This window comes from Podarcis filfolensis (assembly GCF_964270895.1).
Source record: "Podarcis filfolensis genome assembly, chromosome: 5".
Lineage (NCBI taxonomy): Eukaryota > Metazoa > Chordata > Lepidosauria > Squamata > Lacertidae > Podarcis > Podarcis filfolensis.
This window is the reverse complement of record NC_139608.1, coordinates 71,924,974-71,949,481: the sequence shown is the minus strand read 5'-3', so window position 1 is coordinate 71,949,481 and position 24,508 is coordinate 71,924,974. Positions and strand designations below refer to the sequence as shown.

General features: G+C 40.7%; 2 long non-coding RNA genes across 10 annotated transcripts in view; one reads left to right on the top strand and one right to left on the bottom strand.

Annotated features, from left to right (window-relative positions):
• LOC310762875 overlaps positions 1-24,508 on the top strand; it is a 602,857-nt gene that overhangs the window by 131,222 nt on the left and 447,127 nt on the right. Inside the window, exon 5 of the long non-coding RNA XR_014548259.1 lies at positions 1,041-1,127. This is a non-coding gene — a long non-coding RNA (uncharacterized lncRNA). The remainder of the gene's footprint in view (positions 1-1,040; positions 1,128-24,508) is intronic.
• LOC310762876 lies at positions 18-21,730 on the bottom strand. 9 transcript variants are annotated; one of them, XR_014548262.1, is made up of 7 exons: positions 21,500-21,730; positions 18,714-18,877; positions 13,122-13,187; positions 11,565-11,631; positions 7,860-7,985; positions 5,918-6,113; positions 18-475 (listed from the first exon to the last, which is right to left on the bottom strand). It is a non-coding gene; the product is annotated as an uncharacterized lncRNA (long non-coding RNA). The 9 variants fall into 9 exon arrangements; XR_014548263.1 differs by lacking the exon at positions 21,500-21,730 and adding an exon at positions 21,162-21,302 and having other exon boundaries at positions 11,561-11,631; XR_014548264.1 differs by lacking the exon at positions 21,500-21,730 and adding an exon at positions 21,162-21,302 and having other exon boundaries at positions 5,918-6,101; positions 7,856-7,985.

Here is a 24,508-nt window from a genome sequence, read left to right as displayed (position 1 = left end):
AAACTGTTTTTTTTAAATAAAAGACTTACCAAAGGGGAGGGGGACTGAATGGTGGTAAAGCCATTTTTGCAACCCATCTCCTATCACGGTGCAACCAAACGGTGAGTCATGTCAATGGGCATCTATTTCTTTCAGCATCTAGTTTTGTAAAAATGTGCTGCAGGCAGGACTGATATAGGTGAAGGAAGCTTATGTGACTTGATGGCCATATCTCAAAAAGATCTGAAATTTAAACCTGCCATAGGGAAGTTACATTCTCTCTGTCTCGGATCGGCTCTGTGAGAGGGCGTTTAGTGTGTAGCTCTCATTAGGATCATCCAGCTGTCACACAAAGGAGGTGTTTTGCCACCAGCAGTTTTTGTTCAAGTGATGCATGTTGTCTGTTGGTGTATCCAGATGAACTCAGCATCTACTTGGTGAATCACAGCAAGCGTTCGCCAGACTACTTATAGGCAGGGGCAGCCTTTCAGGTTTCCTTGATTGGGAGTAGGAAGAGATTTTAGAATAAATGTGGGATGGGGAGCAAGAGACACAGCAAAAGTGAAATGCCAGCATTTTTAAAAGCATTTGTTGTTTATTTTTATTTTCTAACTCTCCCCGCCCCCGATCCTTCTTCTGTCATGGAGCCCACAGAAGTGTACATGTGGTTCCCATCCAAGCACTGATCAGACGCAGCTTCATGTGCTTTTAAGCCATAACCTGGGACTTCAAAATGGCCACATTTATGGTGGTGTTGAAGGAAACAAAAACCCCTCCATATGGCTTGAAATGGGATAGAGCAACTACCTACACCCACTTGGCTTCCCAAAATAGTGCCTTGAGGATTCTGTGGCCATTTCTATTTTAGGTAGAAGAAGCAAGTCCCTTTTTAAAAGTGACCTACGCTAGCATGAAAGAGCAAGGAAATCCAGAGGAAACTGTAGCAATAATAGACTAGTGGTGACTGGGGACCATCAAGACTGTTGGGGTAGACTGCAGGGAGCCGCAACAGCAGGCAGAGCCCAAGCCAATGACAGGTTGGTTTTGTTTTTTGCCCCCAGCCTCCTCTCTGCTGAGTTCTATAAAGACAACATTGAGACTACGGAGGAAGAAGTCGACCGGTTGTCCAACCACCCCCCGGACTGGTTGTAAGTAAGATGGCAGACAGGTGGGGGCTGGGAGAGGGCAGACTGAGGTTGGTGGGGCAGTGCCCCACTTGCCATAATGGACCTGGCTCCACTGCAACAGGCTATAGGAACAAAAGTCATCCTGGGCACCCATCTCCTATTTTCCCCATGTACAATTATCTACATTGATCGTAAGGCATTCTGCAAGCAATATTGCTTCAAAAATCTAACAGTAAGGTTTGATCACACCAATTTATAGTTTGTTCCAGGCTTCCACTGGTATTAAATTACCTAGTTTCAGATTTGTATCATTTTAATTTGATATTTTATGTCTAAAAAAGAAATTGCATGACTTACCGTTCCCTCACTTTCAATATTTGTCCATCAAAGCTAACAATGGCCCAGGGAAATGTCCATATTAGTTCTTAAGGAAAAGCAAGCAAGGAAAGGAACAACTTTGTTTTCAGGCTGCTAACATCTTCACATCAAACTTCCACTGTCGTAATAGGTTATCTGTTTCATTGATTTCAATGTCAGGGTCCCCCCCCCCCCAGACTGTCAGGAGATGAATATGCTACGGTTTGAAATAATTTTATTTGAATATTTATAGCCCACCTCTCTTTTGTAACTTCTGAGGTGGTTCATGGCATACTTAAAACCAGCAATATATAAAAACAGCAATCCAATATTTAAAAAGCAACAAAAACATTTAAAGCAGTAGGAGAAAATCAGATGAAAAGGCATGGAGGTCCATTAAAAACCTGTGCAACAGAAATGTCTTCTTCAGCTGGGATGTGAAAACGATGGACAGGGGCACCACATTAAGGAGCAGAGGCAGGAAATTATGTAAGCAAGGTGCCACAACCCAAAAAAACTCTGTCTAGAGATGGTGGAAACTCACCTTGGATTAACTTGGAAAATCAGAAAAAGGTAATTTTTTTAGTCAATCCAAGGGCTTGGAAATATTACCTCTGCCCTTTGTCCACTGCCCTGCATCATTCCTCTCCCTATAATCTCATCGAGTGAACCCACATCATTATATTGCGCATCATTGTATTGTATTGCATTGCATTGCATTGCATTGCATTGCATTGCATTGCATTGCATTGCATTGCATTGCATTGCATTGTATTGTATTGTATTGTATTGTGGAGTTCGTGGTAGAGTGCTTTGGGGGCAAAAACCAAGGGAGGAGGAGCCCACCTCTTGTAGAGGACTCACAGGGGTTTGGTTTGCCTCTCCCACTCTGTGTTTTGGCCCTGTACATCTTTATTCCATCCCCATTTGATTTCATGATGGGTATCCATTACACACTACTGCGCACTGCTCAGTCCAAGAGCTGATCTGACCATATTTGTCAATGAGTGTCTGCTTCTTTTTTCTAACATCTTTACCAAACTGAATGTTTTCTAGTTTCTTTAGGCATACAATTCAAATAACCAACGGTGCATGTTTGTTTGTGTGTGAGAGTGAGAGTGAGTGAGTGAGTGAGAGATGCTTAGTTTTTGCCGTTTGAGGGTACATTTTAAATAGTACTGCTTCAGCTTACTTTATCAGTTAGGAATGGCCTTTTGAAATGGAAATCAATCTCTTAACTTAATTTGAATCTAAAATTGCTTGGACATTCAGGGCTCGGCTCTGTGGTCTCCTTAAGGCAGTTTTCATGAAGTTCCAATTAGGAATATAATCAAATTTTTGAAACTCTTCAATCACATTGTGCTCACATGTTATTATATAAGGAAACTTGTTTGTGCATTCAATGTGTTTATATTCTTCAGACTCTTTTTATCGGCTATTAGACATGCAGCTCTCATGACCTCCCTTTTGTCCTTTCTTAATTCTGTACTTCAGAAGAATATAAAACAAGAAGTTGCTGTCTGTGAACATCATTCTTATTTGGAAAGGAAACCAAATCCACTTGTCATTCTAAAACTCACTTATAACCACAAGATGGGCATGCCATTTATCTAGGTAACAATACAATCCTGAATGTTCAAGTGATGAGTCATTTTGAGAGATGTCGGTTTTGGGGGGGCCCTCTGCTTGAGACAATATAAATGGACCTATTTCCCTATATTCCAACTACTTCAATTTTAACACTGGTAATTTGAGGGAGAGCTCAAAGTTCTGCCTGATGCAATAAAAAGGCTTATTGCTGAAAGGTGCAGGATCCTCAGGCTGGATCAGAAATCTGATGTTTGGAAGGGGGAGGGTGTTTTAACGCTTGTCCCCCTGCTGTGATCCTGGATTCACACTGGGAGATGTGCCATTTATCTGTAAAAAACCAATCCTATAATTATTAATTGCAGGATTGATATCTCATCTAGTTTGAACAAAAGACAAATATTCTGACCCCCAAGGTTTGCGCACAGCAGAATGATAGAATGCTGAGGCAGTACAATGGTCTGTGCTCTTTCAGAATGCTGGTAGGAGAGGCATTTTAATGCTCTACAGTTGCATGTGTAGACGTGTGTGTGTGTGTGTGTGTGTGTGTATTGTTTCACACCACTCCAATATCTTAGTGGTGTGAGATTCCAGAGGTTCCAGGTGTTTGTGCAGGGTTTGTGTTTTCTTTTGGAATGAGGCACAGTGGAGACTGTGAGGTCTTTATGATATGTGGTTTATTTACACATATATACAACCTGAGCCTATGATGGAGGGGTTGGCAGCATTAACACCCCAAGAGGGTCTTGTTTCTGTCGCAGCCACAGCCTTGGGATTCTAACAAAAATCAAGCATAGCTCTATCTCCCAGCCTGGAGCCTTCTAGCTTCTGGTTCACAAAACTCAACTTTCAGTTCTGGCCTTTGTCTTTCTAACTACCACCTAGTTGAGGGGCCCACCTAGGGTTGCAAAATTGCAAAGAAATTGGATGTTTTTGAGCTTTTTCTGAGGAAAGTCATCTGCCATATATCCGGATTCTCCCGGTCATTTAGCCGATTTCTGCCCGGACACTGCTTGCGGCTGCAATATTCCAGATGTGTCTGGGTAATTCTGGACATATGGGAACCCTTGACCCATCTGTTACAGAGCCACTTCCTTTGTTACCTTAATGGTCCATACTTAGAGGACTTCACCGGGAAGCTAGCCAGGCTATCCCAGGTATTGAATATGTGCTGGATCCAGGGCATACATAGCCTAACCCACTCCAAACTCATATTAGTATGTAATTTACATAGCATATGGTGTTTGAGTTAGGTCTGTGTTGCACTGCTGAATTAGTAAGACTTCCTCCTATTATTTCTTCTTAAGAAACTCAATTCTTTATTCTTTTTCTTGAGAACTTCCCAGGCTTTGTTTCATTTCGCTAGAGAGCCTAACAAGATCACGATCATGAATGCAATGCTTGTAAAAGCACTGGCTTAAATGCTGCAAAATGCACCAGTTTTTTCCACAATATCTCATTAATTTGTTTTAGCCAAATAAAGTAAAAAGAAGATGATGATACATTACACACAACATCTTTAGGCTGTCATTTTATATATAAGAGGGGTTTGATTAATTATACAAAATCATTAAAGGAAATGTCGGTTGTAGGGGAATAAAGAAAAACTCCCAAGTACAGAGCTCAGATCCAGGTAAATGTGATTGAAGCTCATTGTTGTTCTCACTGTGAGGCTCCATCAATGTAATTAAATTAAAAGTGAGGAAGTGGGCTGAAATGGTCTCATCACTTCTTAGAAACATGAGGATGATGGAGAGAGAGTCTAACAAGTAAGTAGCATCCACATACAACAAAAATGCAATAAAGGCTGGGGCGGGGAGAGGACCTTGGTCAATTGGATATTGTTGAATGTTTCATCTTAATTTTCTTCTCTGCTGCAGAAACAAGCTTGTCTCATTGGGAATATTATAGTTCATTCATGTCCAAACAAATTAATGTCTCAGCTTACTCAAACCATTATGTATGTTCTGTATCACTTGGTATTGCCAGACATGAAACCTGGAAGGCTTGCTGTGGTTTGATTTGAATAATTTAAACAATTTCTCTTTGAAAACCTTTTGTGGTAGGGCAAAATGTAGTTGATATCAGCTAAAATAGATGTGCTATTTTGTTAGGTAGGACCCCAAGTTAGGGAAGTAATACTTCTATGTTATATGGCTTGTTTTTAAAGACCATTTGTGCTTTGTACACTAGAGTGAACATACAGCCTAACACTCATGGACAGGGGCACAAGAAATATCTGTAATTTGAGCGGGGAGGGAGCAGTGGCAGCATATTCACAACCATGGCTAAGGCTGTTCTGAACAATTATAGCAGATCCATAGAGAAGAAAAATGGCAGCTCCATGATCACCACATGTTTTGCCCTCATTATCATCTCTATACATATGTTAATAGCGTACTTAGGTGACTGCATGTTATTCAGTTTAGAAGCAAAACAGAACCACCTATAAACAAAATGGTAATTTCTACATGGGGGTTTGTGAGTTTGTAAATTAAAAGGAAAAAAATGACCAGGTCTGTTAAGCCTGACAGTTGCTCTGTGTTGATGTCCCCCTAGAACTCATTAAAAAGATTCCCTTGACAAACACAGCTTGAAAATGGCCACTTACCCAGTACAGAGGTGGGTGGTGGTTGCGATCCAGCACAACGCTTCCCCCTCCTTCTGAAGCCATGACACATTTGCCCCAACCGTTGGCTCCTCTCCCTTGGCTGCTGCAGTGCCTGCTGGATTCCCGCCAAACCCAGTTTTAAAATTTCTGGCCAATCCGCGGTGGCCTTGGGGGCAAGGCCATCTTGGCAGTGCAGTCAGCCCCATTGTTTCACCCACCCAGCCCATCCTCTAATCTTGTTTTCTTGCAGACTAACCTTTTCTTTCCAGGCGTGCGGCCGTGGCCATGGTCGTACAATGGTTGCTGTCTTCAGAGCTGGGAAGGAATTTTTCCTGCTCCTTCAGGTTTTGCCTTCCCCATAGCAATTGTCACAACTTTGGCGGTTTATTCCTTGGGCAGAATCCTTTAGTCAAACATCTGAGGAAGGGGTGAAGGGGTGACTCATCCACTTCCTGCGGCGGTAATAACAGGGTACTCGATTAGAGGGGTCATGAGCGTAGTCTCTGTCCACAAGCACATGGTGGATGGGCAATAGAGCTACTCTCAGCGATTCGGGGAGTTGCATAAATTCACATTTTGCGTTGGTGCCATCTTCCCCTCACTGACCCTTTCATGCCTCAGACCCCCAGCAGGGGGCTGAGATGGATACCCGCCCAATACCTATGCCAAGGTTTACCTACATCTGAATTCAATAAAGTTGTGGCCATTTTTATCCCAAATGCATGTTGCCGTGTCTTCTCCTTTCACCATGAGGCCTGGCTCCTGGGGGAGGGAGTACTGCGTTTGGGTACTTAACCACTGGGTTAATGCCACTTCAGATTTGTTTTAATTTGAGAGTAGAGAACTTGTGGCCCTCCAGACATGTTTGGATTGCAGTTCTCAACAGCCCCAGCTAGCATGGCTAATAGCCAAAAATGATAGTTCAGCAGCAACTGGAGGGCCCAAAGTTCTCCACACCTGTTTTAAATCGCTCACAGAAGAAAGCTCATCTATACTGGGGATTAGGATATATGTTTATTCAGACCAGCAGGAATTTTTCAAAGTTTTTGGGATTTTTTCCTTGCTTGGCTGTGCCAGGAGATTGGACCTGGGATCTTTGGCATGCAAAGCATGAGCCCTATCCGTGAGCTATTGTCTTCTGCAATAAAGGCATGGGATGCTGCTGGAAGCAATAAGAGAAATAATAGGCCAGGGAAGACAGAGTTGGTAGTGAGAGCAGAAATACTTTGGAATGAATTTGTACAGTGGTACCTCTGGCTACATACGCTTCAGGTTACATACGCTTCAGGTTACAGACTCTTGCTAACCCAGAAATAGTGCTTCAGGTTAAGAACTTTGCTTCAGGATGAGAACAGAAATTGTGCTCAAGCAGCATGGCAGTAGCAGGAGGCCCCATTAGCTAAAGTGGTGCTTCAGGTTAAGAACAGTTTCAAGTTAAGTACGTGTCAGGGAACTGACATCGGAGCGAGAGGCGGAGGCAAGGCTCCCAAGCGATGCTGGAGAAGGGCCCAGCAGGGAGAGAGGCAACTCATCGGCTGGGGAAGGAAATCAACGTAACACCAGGGATAAAGGGGGGCAGATGGGGGAATCGGCGAGGGGGCTCCAGGACTCCTCGCCGGAGACCAGCGGGGAGAGCACGGGTCCTCCGCTACCCACACCCACCCTGCGCAGAAGACTTCCGCGCAGGGAAAGTAGGCGTAGACTTGGCGTCAAAGAACTTCTTTGCTGGAAGAAGTTCAAGAAACGCCCACTGACGGATTCTGCTAGCGACTGAAACAGCCACGAAGTGAAGGGCTGTCCAGACAGAAAAGGTTTAACCAGGCAACCGAGGCAGGAGTGGCGGCAACTTACGTACGAGCAACACCTATAACCATTACAGTACGGACCTCCGGAATGAATTAAGTACTTAACCCAAGGTACCACTGTACCTGGAAATAATTGGGTAGTTAAGCATATATCCATGCTACCAAGACTGCAATCTCAAATGGTTAACCATTAATAAGTCTCATTGAAATTAGTGAGACTTGCTTCTGGTTAAGCTGTAAAAGAGCTTTTTTGCATTCTCCACCCATAATGTGAAAGAAAACCTACATAAACTAGAATGGGTATTGTATTTTACCATGCAAAGAGTAAAGAGAAGTTTCTGCTGCAATCCTTATACCCATTTACCTAAATAAACTGAACTCAATGAGACTTACTTCTGAATGAACCTGTATAGGATTGCTCTGTGAGGCATGTTGTTAGTGTCAACACCTTGAAGCACCATGCAGTTTAAAACTGGGGAAATCCATCTTGCGGTCCAGCAGCTTACTGGATTCATATGCCTTTGTGTGTTATAGAAAACATACATTAGTCATTTTTTTTAAAAAAAAAATATGTTCCCCTCTGTGAGTGAGGATCAGAAGAAATTTATTTTCCAGAAGACTCACATTCTGAGGACTTAAAGCACTCTAAAATTATGCCACCTGCTATTAAATCAAAAGGATGGGCAGCCCTATATGGGTCTCGAGAACATTTTAAAATCGTGTTATTTTGTTGTCGGCATTTCCTTGCTTTTAGCTGCCATTATTTAAAAATCCATTTCCTTAAAGCTGATATCTAAGTTATAGCTTTTGGATATTGTAACAGTGAACATGCTAATGCATTCTAATTTGTCTAATTTATATCTGAAATGGGATGGGGAACATGTGAAAAGATTGTCCAGAAAGACATGCTGTTTGGAGAACGGAATTAGATTTAAGTACTAAGGAAGGAATTTGCAATACTAGTGTGTCTCTTCTCGCTTTCTCATTCAAAACTCTGATGCTTCAGCCATATTCTTTGATAAGCAAAAGCATACCTTCTTCAGATGTGCAGTAAGTCTAGAATTCTAAAGAACAAGTATTTCTATCAATAAGGTTGTACCAAATAGTATGGGAAACAGCCTTATTAGAAGAACTAACCAATAAACTGAAACTGACACGGGGGAAATGGAAGAAGATGCCTTCACCCCTTTATCACATAGACAGCCCAACAAGACAACGACAAGAATCTACCAACAACATACAAATCAATATGGCTAACCTGACTCAAAACATCCACCCACCCCACACAGACATGAAAACAAAGTTCACCACAGCCAATCACAAACAAACACACCCTAGGCCAACCTCAACCTCTCTCACCACCAAAGGAAAACAAGCGAATAGTAAAGAAAACCCACACATGCGACGCTGACACAAAACCCCACACATACAATAAGTAAAATAGAAACATCGCCATCCGACCCCACCCCCACTCACCATGGCGCCCTCCACCTCTTTCCCCTTTTTCTTCCTAATGTAACGCTAATGTCTCGGCATATGAAACTGATGTGTAGAAAATGTAACTTGAAAAGAGAGACATTGCACATACTTTTGTAAACCAAGAAATCTTTCATAAAAAAATACGTTAAAAAAATAAGGTTGTTCTCTGTTATGATAATTAGGGATGGAACCTACAGCTACAGATACAGTCTAGCTTTGAATACATGGAGAGATTTCTTTTTATGGTTCTAAAACAGTATGCCTAACAGTGAAGAAAACTGTATGTTTTTATTCACAATTTTAAACTCACAATTTTAAGTCAGTGTAACTAAAAAAAACACTTATTAGCTAAAGGGTATTTAACTGATGGGGAGCATCAATTATTCTGTTGCAGCACCTGAGTATGCAAAGCATTTATCCTCAAAGGGGCTAAAAGTACATAAGGTAAAACTTAATGATTTAAGATGGAGGAAAATTCTGAATTCATGCTGTTCAGATAGCAGGAGCAGCCTCAGCCTATCTTGCAACAAGTCTGCTCATAAGCAAAAATCAGCCTACTGGTTCCTTCTGTCTAGCAGGGATTTCAGTCACATACCTCTGAATGTCTCCTCCCTCAATAGCAATTTTCAATGGTATAACATTACACAGTCTCTGTGCAGGGTGATATGTGACTTTCCATTTAATAATTCAAAATATAACGATTACCAATTTATATATGGTATGACTTTTGAAGCACATTTTCTTCTTCTTCTTCAAAAGCATTTTTATTGATTTTCTATTGCAAATTTACAGTGGAGGGAGAAGGGAGGAAAAAAGAGGGAAGGGAAACCCCGAACCCCTCCCCCACTTCTTTGTCAGCTCACCCTAGCAATCCAATAACCATCATTATACCCATCTTAATTTATACATATAGCTTGATATAAAGGTAAAGGTAAAGGGATCCCTTCCCATTAGGTCCAGTCGTGACCGACTCTGGGGTTGGGGCGCTCATCTCGCTTTACTGGCCGAGGGAGCCAGCGTACAGCTTCCGGGTCACGTGGCCAGCATGACTAAGTCACTTCTGGTGAACCAGAGCAGCGCACGGAAACGCCGTTTACCTTCCTGCCGGAGTGGTACCTATTTATCTACTTGCACTTTGACATGCTTTCGAACTGCTAGATTGGCAGGAGCTTGATATATGTTGTCCAAATAGATACCCAAGCAGCACTGCTGTTTATAACAAGTGTTCAAATGTAGCAAGGGTGTACAAACCGTTGTGTAATAGATGGTGGGCATTTATCCTTCCAGCTCAAAGTATAATTCTCTCATATATATTTTTGTGCTTGCTTGCACCAAGGGCTGATATCTCTATTGTCCCATCCTGAATTCAGAACTGCAGCTGGAATCTGGTTACTATGGCAGTCCTCCCAGTGAAGGCAGTGCTAAGCAGATCCGGGAGCAAACCTAGCCCAGGGAGATGATGCGCATTTCTCCATAAGAATGCAGCAGCTGTGTAAAATTTTAAACCCTAAATAACCATGGGAGAGTCATTCTAAAAAAAGAAAACCTAAAGGTGCTAAGAAATGCAAATTATTTGCTGGAAGAATCAGAGAAGCCAAAATGGCTTTGAAGAGATTAAGAAGTGTGCCTATGTATCTGCTGTATAATCCTGAAATTATATCAGTGTTCATTATGCAAAAAGTATGGAACACAAGACTAAGCATCCTGCAGTGGCAATGTCTTAAAGAATATGCAGGGCTTATCAGAAAATTAATATCTTGTTTAACGGGTTTGTAACAGGTTCCTCTGAACAACACTTTTCTCCTTAAAGTTACTTTTGGAAATAATAATTATTTACGAATACCAAGTTTACATGTTTTACTCTGAAGTCTCTGTCAGACACATTTTATCTTTTTCTTTTGACAGCACCTCACTAGCTTATTTTTGCTCCATTAATCTTCCCAGCTTCATATATCTCCATTTTGTTATCATGTTTTTACTTATTGACTTCGTTTAAAAATTGCAGTATTGAAGGTATGGGTCTATGGGTGGGGGGAGAAGCATTTTGCTTTGATGTTTTGAAGCGACTTATTTCTTTCTTCTTTCCCCTTGAACTTAACAAGCAACAGACAAGGAAAGCAGATCTGTGGCTTGTCAGGTAACCAGAGGGTGGCACTGGTCTTTCATATCTAGATGGTTTAGGTCATGCCGTGAAATATTTAAAAGAGTTTATGTAAGTTGCAAGCAATGTATGCATTCTATAGTCTCTCCCAAACACCTGTGACTGAAACAAGTAAGCATGACATATTTATATATACTCTTATTTCTAGAGACTTGTAGTTTAGAGCTAAGCTATATACAGCCAAAGATGCAAGCATCAAGATAACCATTGTTACTATAGGTTTAGTCTCTGCCATTATGATGCCAATACATCTCAGTAGTATTTTGTACAAAACTTAAATCAAATCAGCAAACAGATATGCAAGCACCCCAAACAATGCCTCAGAATGCACAGGACCTGTTTCAGTTAAATATTTCTTGAAATAAGGAAGTTTTTGTGTGTGTTTTTTTTAACTGAAGCACCCTAGATCTGGCTCAGCCTTATATTGTAATTGCAAACATTTTTGCTGGTGTACTTGCCTGCAGTGCTGTTACATTATAGATTTTGATGTGGCAGTGAACCAGCAATGTAATTGTTTGGTTTCCCCTAAAGCAGAAGAAAAGAAAACATTGTTGTTTCCCGCTTTAGTCCCTGGGGAATATTTGGGGGCTTTGAACCAGAAGAAAGGTTGCAGGTTCTATAACAATGTCAGAAGAGGCCTGGTGGGAAGAATGGCAGATGAAGATGATGGACTATATGGGACTGGCAGAAATGACTGGCAGAATCCGGGACCAGGGAGAAGAGGCGGTGGAAGAAGATTGGAAGAAATTTAAAGACTATTTACAGAAATATTGCAAAATTAATGAATGTTAGAATGATGTTGGATAGAAATTAAGTGGTTTCCAGCTGTAATGCTTTAAGAATATGGAAGAAGGGTATAATTAGGTAAAAAAAATAACTAAAATGGTGTTGGATTGGAAATAAGTGGTATTGGTAACAAAGTTAATAAGAATATGCAAAAATGAATTGATAATGGATAAAAATACTGAGTTATAAAATGTTAAGTTATAGAGATAAGATAAATGAAAGAGGGCAAGGATTTGCTGATTTGATTATTTAAATGGAAATACAAGAAGGGGAGGTGTGAGGAAGTCAAAGAAACAAGCAAATGAGTTTTATGTTATGAAAAACAATTGTTTTTAATTTTTCTTGTTTTTTCTGTATGTTTTACTTATTTTTATTTTTTATTTTTATTATTATTATTATGTGTTTTTGTATATTTGTCTTTGTAAAATCTTAAATAAATATTTATTTAAAAAAAACACAGAAGAGGCCTGGTGAATCAGGCCAAAGGTCTTGTACTCTTGTACTCACAGTGGCCACCCAGGTGCCTGTGGAAAACCGAGAAAGAAGTTATGAGCACAACACTCTCCCCCATTTGTGATTCCCAGTAATGGGTAGTCAGAGGCATTTCAACTCCGATACTGGAATTGGCTGAAGTCTTTTTAAAATCTGAAAACAGAAACTTGGGGATGGGACCTGGAAAAATCCTTAAGGGTCCTGAAGACTGTTCCTCAAGTCTACAGTATAGCCCTTGACATAGGGCAAGAAGGTGCTCACGTGGCAGAAGGCAGATAGTTAAGCGCTCCAGTTGAATAAATCATGTACCCAGGATATTAACATTGCCTGGATCTCTTATGTGGAGCACTGTGTTTTCATTTATTCTTCTGCAGTGCCCAAGAAACAACAGAGTTTCAATGCTTAAAAGAAAAATATGTCCCAGTACAGCAAAATGTATTTATTTGCTTGAAGCTCAAACTCAGATGTGAAACAGCAACCAGACAGAGGCATTTCTGAGTAAAGTGGTTTCATTTATTCTTCACTGCAGGCTGATCTCTCAAAAATTTGCTTTGAAAATCAGAACACTCAACCATTTACCACGTTGGGGCTGTCAAGGAAATTAAAGGGGATCAGAGTAATTCTACAATTAAGGGCTACAAACAAGTATGAGCAGAGTAATAGCCAGTGGACTGTGGAGATCCAGAACCTACATTCCTTCTATAAAATGAAATGAACCTGAACATTAAGATGCTTACCTACACTTCTCGCATTCTGCACTCTATAGCGTATTCCCTGCATGCACATGCTTCTATTGATCAAACCTTAGGCGAAAAATCAAACAGTAGCATACTGTAAACAACTGCTATAACAATACATCAGCATGGGTAGAAAAATTCTACATACACAATATGTAGATTTATTTTTTATTTTAAAAAAAACCTGCCTTCTAAATTTTGTAATATCAGGTGTTGGTGTGGCTTATTTATTCTTATAAACCCCAGTCTTGTAAGCAATATACATTTGGGTGTATGTTTAAGAAATTGTCATAACATTGTATTAGGAAATAGTTCTTCCCCAAATCACCATGTTTTCTTTTTTAAAAAAGATATTTTATCCAGCATTTAACCAATAAGTATCTATAAACATTACATACTTTGAAGTGCATCCAGTCAGCATTCAATGCTCTCTTTCATTCCTGTTAATGCCAGCTGTAGAGCATTCCAGTTGTAGAGCATACCTTTTACATGAAAAAGGTCCCAGTTTCCATACCTGGCATCTCCACAGAAAACTGGAAAAGACCCCTGTCTGAAACCCTGGAGAGCTACTGTGAGTCAGTGTAGAGCAGTGGTTTTCTGATTTGGGGTCACCTTTAGTCCAAATGTGCATTTGGGGACCCACTTTTTAAATGTGTGTTGCCGTTAATTTGAAAGGGGATAGTGCTTCTATTGCCACCCAGCCTGGATCAGCCTGCAACTCCACATCACACCACTGTAGTGGGTTGGCACAATACATATTGGTTATAACTAAATTAGGGCATGCCCTCTAGGGCACTAGTCAAAGCTCTTCTGGGTAGACTTCCCCACAACATTTATTTTTAAATTGTTTCTTTTCAGAAGTTTTGAATTGCAAATGTTGTACTCCTATGGAAAGTACAGTGGTACCTTGGGTTACATATGCCTCAGGTTACATACGCTTCAGGTTACAGACTCCACTAACCCAGAAATAGTACTTCAGGTTAAGAACTTTGCTTTAGGATGAGAACAGAAATTGTGCTCCGGCGGCGCAGCAGCAGCAGGAGGCCCCATTAGCTAAAGTGGTGCTTCAGGTTAAGAACAGTTTCAGGTTAAGAACGGACCTCCAGAACGAATTGAGTACTTAACTCGAGGTACCACTGTACTAACATTTATATTTGTTTATTTATTCGTTCCTAATTCCCATATTAGGGTTGCCATATTTCTAACAGTGAAAAGTTGTTGAACTATTTTTAAGGAAAATAGCCAAAAACGACATTGCTGACATGGGTTGCCATATGTCTGGGTTTTCTTGGACATTTTTTGTGATTTCTGCCTGGACACTGCTTCTGACTGCTGTATTCCGGATATGTCCATGAAATTCCAGAAGTATGACAATCCTGTAAGAATCTTTGAAAGGTATGGGACCCGAGCCTATTCCTTTCAGATCAATTTTTATAGTGTCAAGCCTATGTGCCATTTGTGACTATGTTCCAACAATTAACAAACATCTTTGCAATTATGTATGAGGCACAAATGTTCACTTTACTTTCATTCATGGGCAGTGTATCCCTTTCCCACAGGGCTCTTATCTGAGGCCTGCACATGAGCATCTAATTGTTTTCATTGTGTTTACATTTTTGCATGTGATGCTATGAGCTCCTGGAGTACTTTTTGATAGATGGGTGGAATATGGATTTTTGGAATGAATGCAATATAGTCCTGGCTTACCTAACATCTTACCCATCTTTCAATCATTCTCTCAGAACTGCCTTTTTAATTCTTTGTAAATGTCTAGCCTTATGCTTGCTGGAATTCATGGGGCAATCTTTGGTGGTAAAGAGTCTCTTACATTTAGACAACACTAAGCGTCAAGATTATAGAATCAATCAGCAAATTGTCTCAAAGCTGCGGAAAAGATTTCACTCGGCTTCTGCATTTCAAAGGGAAATAGGATAACCTTAGGATCACTCAGATAAGGACTATGTCTTAAGTGATTTACGAAGCAGAGCCTCAGTTGGGAAATGTATTAGCAGGCTTGCATCAAGGCAGATAAAAGGCTTTACGTGCTGGTCCAAAATGTTTGTGCTGTCTCCAATCCCTGAACTATGTTTCTGTAAATGTGACATGAGTTAACACCATGGTTTGTGATGTGCTGGCAGCACAATAGTAGGTATTTCATTTCATCCCACACTCTTATTTACAGTTGTTTGTCCACCTTATGCTCACATGCTGGTGCTAAAACAAGCCTATGTACAAAACAAACTAAGTTTTGCAAACCCCATGGATTCACTGAAACTGACTGAAATTATGGGTGTGGTGTAGTTAAAGCTTCGCCAAGATTTCATCTCACCTGGTAACATCATGTTAAAACCATCTGGGAGAGGGCAGGGTCATGTGGGAGAAACCGATATCCTAAGTCTGCCTCCAGTCTAGCCTTTGTATGGATTCTTCCAACACTGTTCCCTCCTTCCTCACATGCTTTTTGTTGTTTTGTTTCTTTTCCTCTAATACTGTTAAATTTCATGATGGGGCAGCACCCACTCTCCTAAAGTAAGAGTAGTGGGATACAGACATGGGATGAACAGAGACTTGCTTCCAACAAGTGTGTTATGATTTATTAAAGCTTATTTAAAACAACAGCAGAAAGATATAATATATTGCAGATTGGTTATCTAACAGTGCTTAGTTTCACAATTGCTTAAATATGGTTACTGTTGCTTTAAAATCAGTGGCTATTATTGCCCTAGTTCTCATCCCCATGTGAATCTAATATGCTGTTCCCCATCCCTCCTCCCCTAGTTAACTCACACTAATTTAGAGGACTTCCCTTGAAATCTTTTCATTATATGGAATCCAGTTCACATTCCAGGTTCTCGGAATAGTTTGGAAAGATGTGAGTAGACGTTTGCTCTGACCCACTTCTACCTATGTGATTAAGCTGTTTGTGAATTTGTCCTTAAATTACTATGCTGATGCTCTTAATAAGGATGTATGGATGGCTTGGTGTACGTATGCCTGAACACACACACCATTTTAATTGGGAGGGAAAGGATAAACTTTCCACATGGTACGATCCCACTGAAAAAAGCCTCCTACCCCTCTGGCCTTCTATCAATTTTTAAAAATCCATTCTGCGTGGAGTGGCATGTTTACCATCAATTCTAGTTGGGCTGTCAGGAATATATTGTTCTCTGGTGATTAGAACATTCCAGACTCCAAACAGCTGGCTTTCTGCTTCATTTCTGAGGTGGCAGTTCTGAGGAGATGTCTCAGTGTTGCGAACTATGTGGAGAGGAGAATATTTTATCACTTTTGTGATTTTCTTGTGGTTTTGTTTCCCTGATAAAAAGGCTGTTACACAGAAGTGTTGTTACTTTTGTTCAAAATAGGCAGAGTTCTCCTCTTCAATTGCCATCATTTGTTGGTGTTTTGTTTTGTTTTGTTTTGTTTTTTGTTTTGTTTTGTTAAAGAAGACTCTTAAACGCATTAGCCCTGGTTCCCCCTTTATTAGCATCCATCATTGTAACTCCATTAGCATTAATAGGGTCATCCTGTATTGTGAAAGAAAACCAAGCTTGTGAATATTTTGGGAAAGGAAAGCTGCATAGTGAGAGAACTCAAAAGATTGCTTTTTATAACCATGAAATTCTTTTTGTGCTCAAGTGAGAAATACGATACGCTTTCTCTCCAAGGCCCCAGCCTTTCTGTAAAGACCTAGAAAAACTTTCCTTGAAACATCAGAGAGATGGATGAGGATCTAAATTTTTTGACCAGTGCCAGAAAACCTGAACAAGCCTTAAACTGTTTTGAACATCCCTCATTGTTACAGAAAACTCCTGACTGAAGTGAAGATACCAATATGAAGGTGATTTTCAAAGGTCTGAATAAGCTCTAATGCTGAAGAGATCCACACAGTGTCCGTGAAGCTGTATTTTGCAACATCACTTCATCAGTAAAACAGCCATGTTGTGTGGACCTACTATGCACTCCCTGAGGTAATTGTTCTTAGTAGCTGGACAGGGAAGAAAGAGAAAATCTAATGGGGATGTTTGCTGTTAAATTTGGCTTGTTCAGAATACCATTCATGTCAGCAGCAGCAGCAGTGGGAAATGCATTCCTTGGAGGCTGGATTTGCTGCCCCTGTGGATCCTGTTGCCTGAGGCAGTCACTTCCACTTGCCTCATGGGTGGACCGGCCCTGCTTACTCTACAACACTGCAGTAGTTTGCTGCAGGAACAAGCCACTAGCTTGCTTTCTACTGCACTACATCTACCAACAGCAAGGATCAGTTAATGCCAGGAGACCAGTGGGCTTCCATCTGGTCCAAAAAGCAGTATACTGACTCTGGCCTGCTCTTTGTTATATAAAACATCACAGGTTTGTAAACATAGTAGACAGTGCTGCTTTTGGACTCTCCTGCTTGCCTACAAACCACAAGACTCTTTCCCTGAACCAAAGTAGAAAAGTTGCCTGGTGGTATTAGATACCTTACTCATCTCTTCTCTAAGGTATGTTTTATGGGTACCTCAAACCCAGCCATAGCCAAACGTATGCATTTTTTTCACTCAAGGTGAAATGAACCCTCCACCTCAAACATGCATGTGTGTGTGTGTGAGAGAGAGAGAGAGAGAGAGAGAGAGAGAGAGAGAGAGTTGTATCTCTCTTTCAAAACTGAGATATTTATGTGGCAAAAGTTTCATGGAACTTAATTCGTTCTGGAGGTCTGTTCTTAACCTGAAACTGTTCTTAACTTGAAGCACCACTTTAGCTAATGGGGCCTCCTGCTGCCGCCGGAGCACGATTTCTGTTCTCATCCTGAAGCAAAGTTCTTAACCCGAGGTACTATTTCTGGGTTAGAGGAGTCTGTAAGCTGAAGCATATGTAACCTGAAGCATATGTAACCCGAGGTACCACTGTACTTTCAAAAGCACCAGGATGGATAGGACACACTACATCAAACACAACTGCACCTGCAGTATAATCTATATCAAGTGGGGAAAAAATCAGAAAGTCATATCCACTAAGCACATGTTTTGAAACCACAAATCTGCAATTTTGAACAAAAAGGTGGAGAAGCCAGATGCTAAAACATTTCAGGTCTGAGAACCACTTATCAACAACTGCAGCAGAGGTGGCAACTGATCCCACAGCATTAGTGAAGACGGAGAACTTCTGGGCACATTAATATCACATGGCTTCAACCTGGCAGGTGGTACCAATATCACTTAGCTTTGGCAAATGATGCCTTTCTAAACATTCCATCCTCAAAGCTCTGTAAGTGCTGCCTTGTAAACGACAACCTCTCATTTTTATCAGAGTGGTTGACAAAGGCACAAGCCGAAACATTTTGCTACATAAATAAAATCTGTTACGTTATCCGCAGTACCATATATTTTAGTTACAAACCAAATCCCCAAAGGGATATAGGGAAAGCTTGTGTGAAGTGTTGTTTGATGCTTTTTATAACTATCTACCTATCTGTAATTCTTGTTGCTATTATTTATATCTAGGCTTTCAGGATATAAAGCCTTACAAGTAATATTTTAAAAAAAGTAAACAGTAGCAAGATATAAAAGGCCATCATGATAATTCCCATTGGGTAGTTGATGTTACCTGGTTCTGTGAGGGAGTGGAGGAGATATGTGATTTCTTAATAGGCATCCAGTATTCTCCTTATGCATGGAGACCTGAGAAGAAAAGTACAGAGCTAATCCGAGCAGCTCAGTCTATGTACGCCTTGGTTTGGGCCAGTGAGGTCATGGTGGAAGTTCTGCATTCTGTAACTGCAGGGCATATTAATAAATATACATGTCCAACATTTACTGGGAGAATTCCATTTGCAAAATTATTTTGTTTTGGATTATCATTGAACAACCATTTGCCTTTTCAAATTCAATCTTGTGCTATTATGCTGCCATTCCTTTAAAAATATCTACTGCTCGCTTTCAGCAAAGGTTTTGTGTTCATGCTTGTTTAGTGCACAATTGAATTAGGTAATTGTTTCACTAGACAGATCATTCTTGCAGATTTCAGATTTCTTTGTGGCCATCTGCATCCTGGTTTTGGCCAAGGAAAAGTTTGTTCACACGATTGGGCAGAATTATAGGGGGTTGTTTGGCACAAAGGGGTTAAATATCACATGAATAAAGATATTGTAAAGACTCGTAAAGACTTAGAAATGAATTGGAGCACTTCTTGAATTAATGAAATATTGAAGATTTGACTGACATTTGCAGATTTCAGCATTCTTTTTTTGCCACCAAAAGCACCCTAGGAACTGTAGTTCTGTGGGGACTAAAGACCTTTCAAAGCAGAACTCCTTGGAATCTTTCTGGGGGAAGACATAGCGCTTAAACTAGCGTAAAAGCAATATATGTTAATGGCGTGTAGATAAACCTAAGATAACTGGTAAATATGATAACATTTACAACATTGTTCTGTCATATGTTTGTTTCTGGGACCAATGCAAAGTGCTGTCTTTAACCTTTAAAGCAATAAACAGCTTGCAGCCATATAATCTGAAGGGTTGTCTTGTCCCATAGGTACCTGTCAGGGCTTTGAAATCCTCATTGATGGCTGGGGTGCTTCTTCAGGTTCTCCCAGCTAATAATTTGAGGTTGATAACTACTTGATAAGAGCTTTTGGATGGTGTTGCTCCATTTATAGAATGGCCCTACGAGAGTGTCTTGCTTGGCGCTGATGTTGTTTAGTCTTTTAACTGTCATGTAAAAATACCCTTTTTGTTCTCCCAAGCCCTTTAATTATAATTATAATGGCTATGTATACCTGGTACATTAGTTCTTTGTGCCAACTTTCCCCTTTTCTGGTTTTAAATTTACTAGTCTGAAATTGTTGCAGCAACTATTTATTTATATATATATATATATATATCCATCTACCCATCTTTCTATCTATCTACCCTGCCGTTGTGTTTTTCAAAATCGTCTTGAGTGTTTACTGAGCCAGTTGATCTCAGTGATAGATAGGTGTAATAAGTAAATGTGGTATACAAATGAAATACAGAAAGAAAAAGCATTAAATTAATAAGAGCGCTGGGTATTTTAGAATACTGTATCACTTTAACTGAACGGCATATTTCACACAACTTTCTACTTTTTTCAAAACTAAGCTGCAACTCTCATTAGACCCTTTGGCTGCAGGACTTTAGACCTTGGCCCCAGGGTCCAGCCCTAGATGCACCAACATTTGTAATCTATGAAGGGGGTTTCTGTCATCACTGAATATCCACATTCTTCCCCATTCCCCTACAATGTATTTCTCATGTCTTGGTTATTTGTTCTTAAAAAACTCTGCAAGTCCCTGAAAACAGAGAAAGTGCTTAACACTGGCTTAAATATAGTGCAGCCAGTGTTGCACAGTAATTACTTTTATCTATCATCAAATTTAGTTTCAAGGATCTGGCTCTGTGAATGGAGCTGGTGATCAAATGCTCTATCACGCTGATATTTTTCACGGGAAAAATACTGCTTCCAGAACAAGACAGAGCACCTATACAAAGCAGCAGTGACAGCGAGCAGAAAGAGACTGGTGAAATTAACAGTCTGGTCCTATATATGTAAGAGAATACGAATGTTGAGGTCAAAATTACACTGGACTGCTACTGAAAACAGATGCCATCCCCAATTATGTAACATCTATTTGAACTTATCCCTAGGATTGGCTCCAATGTTAATGAGGAGATTCTTGCAAAAATGTCACCTAGTGGGCCATCCTACTGGTGTCCTTCATGGGCAAGCTGAGAAATGAGGTGGCCAGATGCAAAGAGGACAGAGCTCTTATACCTTTCACAGTTCTGTAGAAAAGGTAAATTTTAGCAGGCGTAGTTTGTATTACAACTCATAATCATGCAGGAGGCCTGTCTTCTTTTGCATCTGGCAAAGCCAGTATTTAAATGTTCCCAAAACTTCCTAGCATGATGCCGCATTGGGTACCCTGAGGGACTGTGGTAAAATTAAACGGACAGGCTCCATCCACCATAGGGAGACAGGGTAGTTGCCAGGAGACCTTGCCAGGATATTGGGACCAAATTCCTACCCTTACCTCTCAGAACTTGACAACCACTGGAAGGCCTAAAGCAGGTGTGGGGAACCTTTGGGTCTCCAGATGTTACTAAATTACATCTTCTATCATCCCTTGTCAACATCTGAAGGGCCAAAAGCTCCTCACACCTGATCTAAGCAACTAGTGACATTATGTGGTCATGCTTGGGGATAGGGCAGCAGACTCAGTTTTCATTATGACCTAAGAACAATACTTGCTGACCTCCAGATGCTGTTTGACTACAGCTGCTATCATCCATGACCTTTGGCCAAGGTGGATGGGACTGATTGGAGCTGGAGTCAAACAACCTCTGGAGAACCACATACTGCATTACCTACCCATTGTACTAGACATGTAGAGAGATCCTAGGTGCAGAAAGTTGGACTGTCCTCTCCTCAGGCCAGGTTTCTTTAACTCATAGGCAGGGCCTTCCCAGTTTCTTCCCCCGTCTTCCTTTGATGTCCACTCTTGGCTGCCTTTTTTCTACTCTCACCCCTTTTTTTCTACTCTCACGCCTCTACTTCTACCCCACCCCAATCCCATCAGCTGGCTTCCTTAACTGCTGTTTTTTTTCTCCTCCCTCTTCTGAGCATTCTCTCTCATCTCCCCGGTAACCAACTGTACTCAACTGCCTGCCACTCCATTCTGATCCTCCCAACTGGTCTGTGGTATTCTTGTAGGTTTGGGAACAGTGAGGAGACCTTGCAGTTGGCTTGCCTGAATGCCAGGAAGCAGCAGGAGTCAGGACAACTTCAATAGTTTTATTTATTTGTGAATAGCAGGTCAACAGAATAACAGTTAGGACTTGCTGCACAGGTAAGGCTAGGAGTCCAGCTAGTTCCCACCAAGCTTTGGAGGGAACCACAGACACCCAGCAAGGGGAAGGGAGTTTCTGTTACAGACTTCAGGCCACTCCCTGTGTAAGGTCCATTGCAAAGGGGAAATCATGAAGGGACCCAAAACCAGCTCCAGGGCAACAGAAATCTGGGGCTTTATCGATTGAGGAGAAATGGGAGGGATAGGAATTACTATCTAAAGTTATTGTTGATAGAAGGGTGCATACTGGTAATATGTTTGCACTATATAGTACTATACTAAGGGTTACAACAAGGCTACAGAGCTGGTAGAAATGGTTTTCATTTTATTTATTTTTAAAGATGCCTTTACATGGTGCCTATGGAATTCTGCTGGTAATTAGGTGATCTCTACCCTGTGTCTTTTAGGGCTGCTGGGGCATTGATTTTCCACAATTATCTGAAGGTGGAAATAAAACAGACCTTTCATATAGCACCAATAAGAACTCTTCATTACCCAGCAGTGCCTTTCCCCATGGCCAAGCTATTTCTGTAACATTCACTCACAAGCAAGTCTCATTCAGCTAAGGTGCCTCCAACATTCATAAAATTGATTATTGTTCTAAGTCGGGGGTGGAGAACTTGTAGCCTTCTGGCAGTTATTGGCTTACAAATCCCATCAGCTCCAACCATTGGTCTTGCTGGCTGTGTCTGGTGGGAGTTGGCATTCAGCAATATCTGGAAGGCCACTGGTTTCATATCTCTGGCCTATATTCAGCTTGTCTAATTGCTTCCTGTTCCGTACAGCTGAGGGAGATTAGTGTTGAATTAACCTTAATTCGCCAGCTTCTGTTCTCTCTTTGCAGGTGTGCTACATTTCTAGTTCATAGCCTTCCATTTTTCTTCTTTCCTTTATAGAAAAAAGTGCATTATTTTTCTATAAAGCAAGAGAAACATTGAAAGGAAATCAGTAATTTAACACATACAGAAATAGAGGACAGGAGCTGACTAAAGGGGCAATTCATCACTAATCACCAGGTTAGGCTGAATACCAAGTAATAGAGCAGGTGGAGCCACCATAATAATATTCTTTGCGGCACTTCCCATAAAAGTGAGTGAACCGGCAATGGGAGTTCCAGATAAAAGAGCTAGTACGGAAGTAACTTTAGTCTGAACATTGTGAATGGTATAAACTGTGAATAAAAAGAGAATGATTGATTGATTGCTCCCAATATGCGGCTTATCAGAGTCTATTAAATGACATAGAACATGGCAGTTTAGGTAAGGAGCAGTGACTGGTTTCGATCCCATTTTCTAAAGTGAACATCAGTTGGGGTATATCCTGTCCCAGAAGTCCCCATGCTTGTTTCTTCCCCTTTAAGACCTATAGTGAAAATATAAGCAACATTTCTGAGTTTCTATTTTCTAGCATAAAGGGAGTCATTTAAGCCCCTACAAACCTTTAACACAAGGCTCATCCAGACTTGTGCTTGTCCCATGCCTAGAAAGCAAGAGTCTGAGCAGTTTTGCACTTGTCCCACACTGCTTTCCCCTGTAAAACCTGCTCTTTAGTGATAAATCAGAGCAAATATCAATCTGGAGAAACCCTGATTGATGTTCGCTCCAATTCAGCAGTAAATACTGGGTTTCCCAGGGAGAAGAAGGTGGGACAAGGGCAAGTCAGGTTGAGCCCTTTGCCTAACTTTTCTAAGTGAAATCCTCATAAAATTGTAGGAACTGAAAAGGAAATGTGACTATAAAAAGGTCCCTCTGCTCTGAAACCCCAGTGAGTAACTGCCAGTCAGTGTTGATGATACTGAGCTCCTTGTTTTTTTTTTTTATAAATTTTTTATTGTTTTTTCAACACATATTGAAAGACAATACAACACAATACATAAACAAACAAACATATAAACACGTATAATTTCTTAACCTTTTTTTCCTTAAACCTTCTTTCAGTGACTTCCCCATACCTCCCCTTTCTGCATCCCTGTTTTAAATCTTTTCAGCAACCCCTAATTTCAATTACTTATAGCACTTTCTTTAAATCTTTTTTCTCATATCCAATTGTTTGTCACTGCAATTCTATTTTGCGTTACCCAAGACATTTTAACACTCATTAATTTTACAACAGTTCTTAAGATAAACTTTAAATTTCTTCCAATCTTCTTCCACCGTCTCTTTCCCTTGGTCACGGATTCTGCCAGTCATCTCTGCCAGTCCCATGTAGTCTATCACCTTGGTCTGCCATTCTTCCAGTGTGGGTAGCTCTTGTGTCTTCCAATACTTTGCTAAAAGTACTCTTGCTGCTGTTGTAGCATACATAAAAAACGTCCTGTCTTTCCTTGACACCAATTGGCCTACCACGCCCAGGAGGAAGGCTTCTGGTTTCTTCACGAAAGTGCATTTAAGCACCTTTTTCATTTCATTATAAATCATTTCCCAGAAGACCTTGATCCTTGGGCACGTCCACCAAAGGTGGTAGAAAGTACCTTCAGTTTCCTTACATTTCCAACATTTATTATTGGGCGTATGATAAATTTTTGCAAGCTT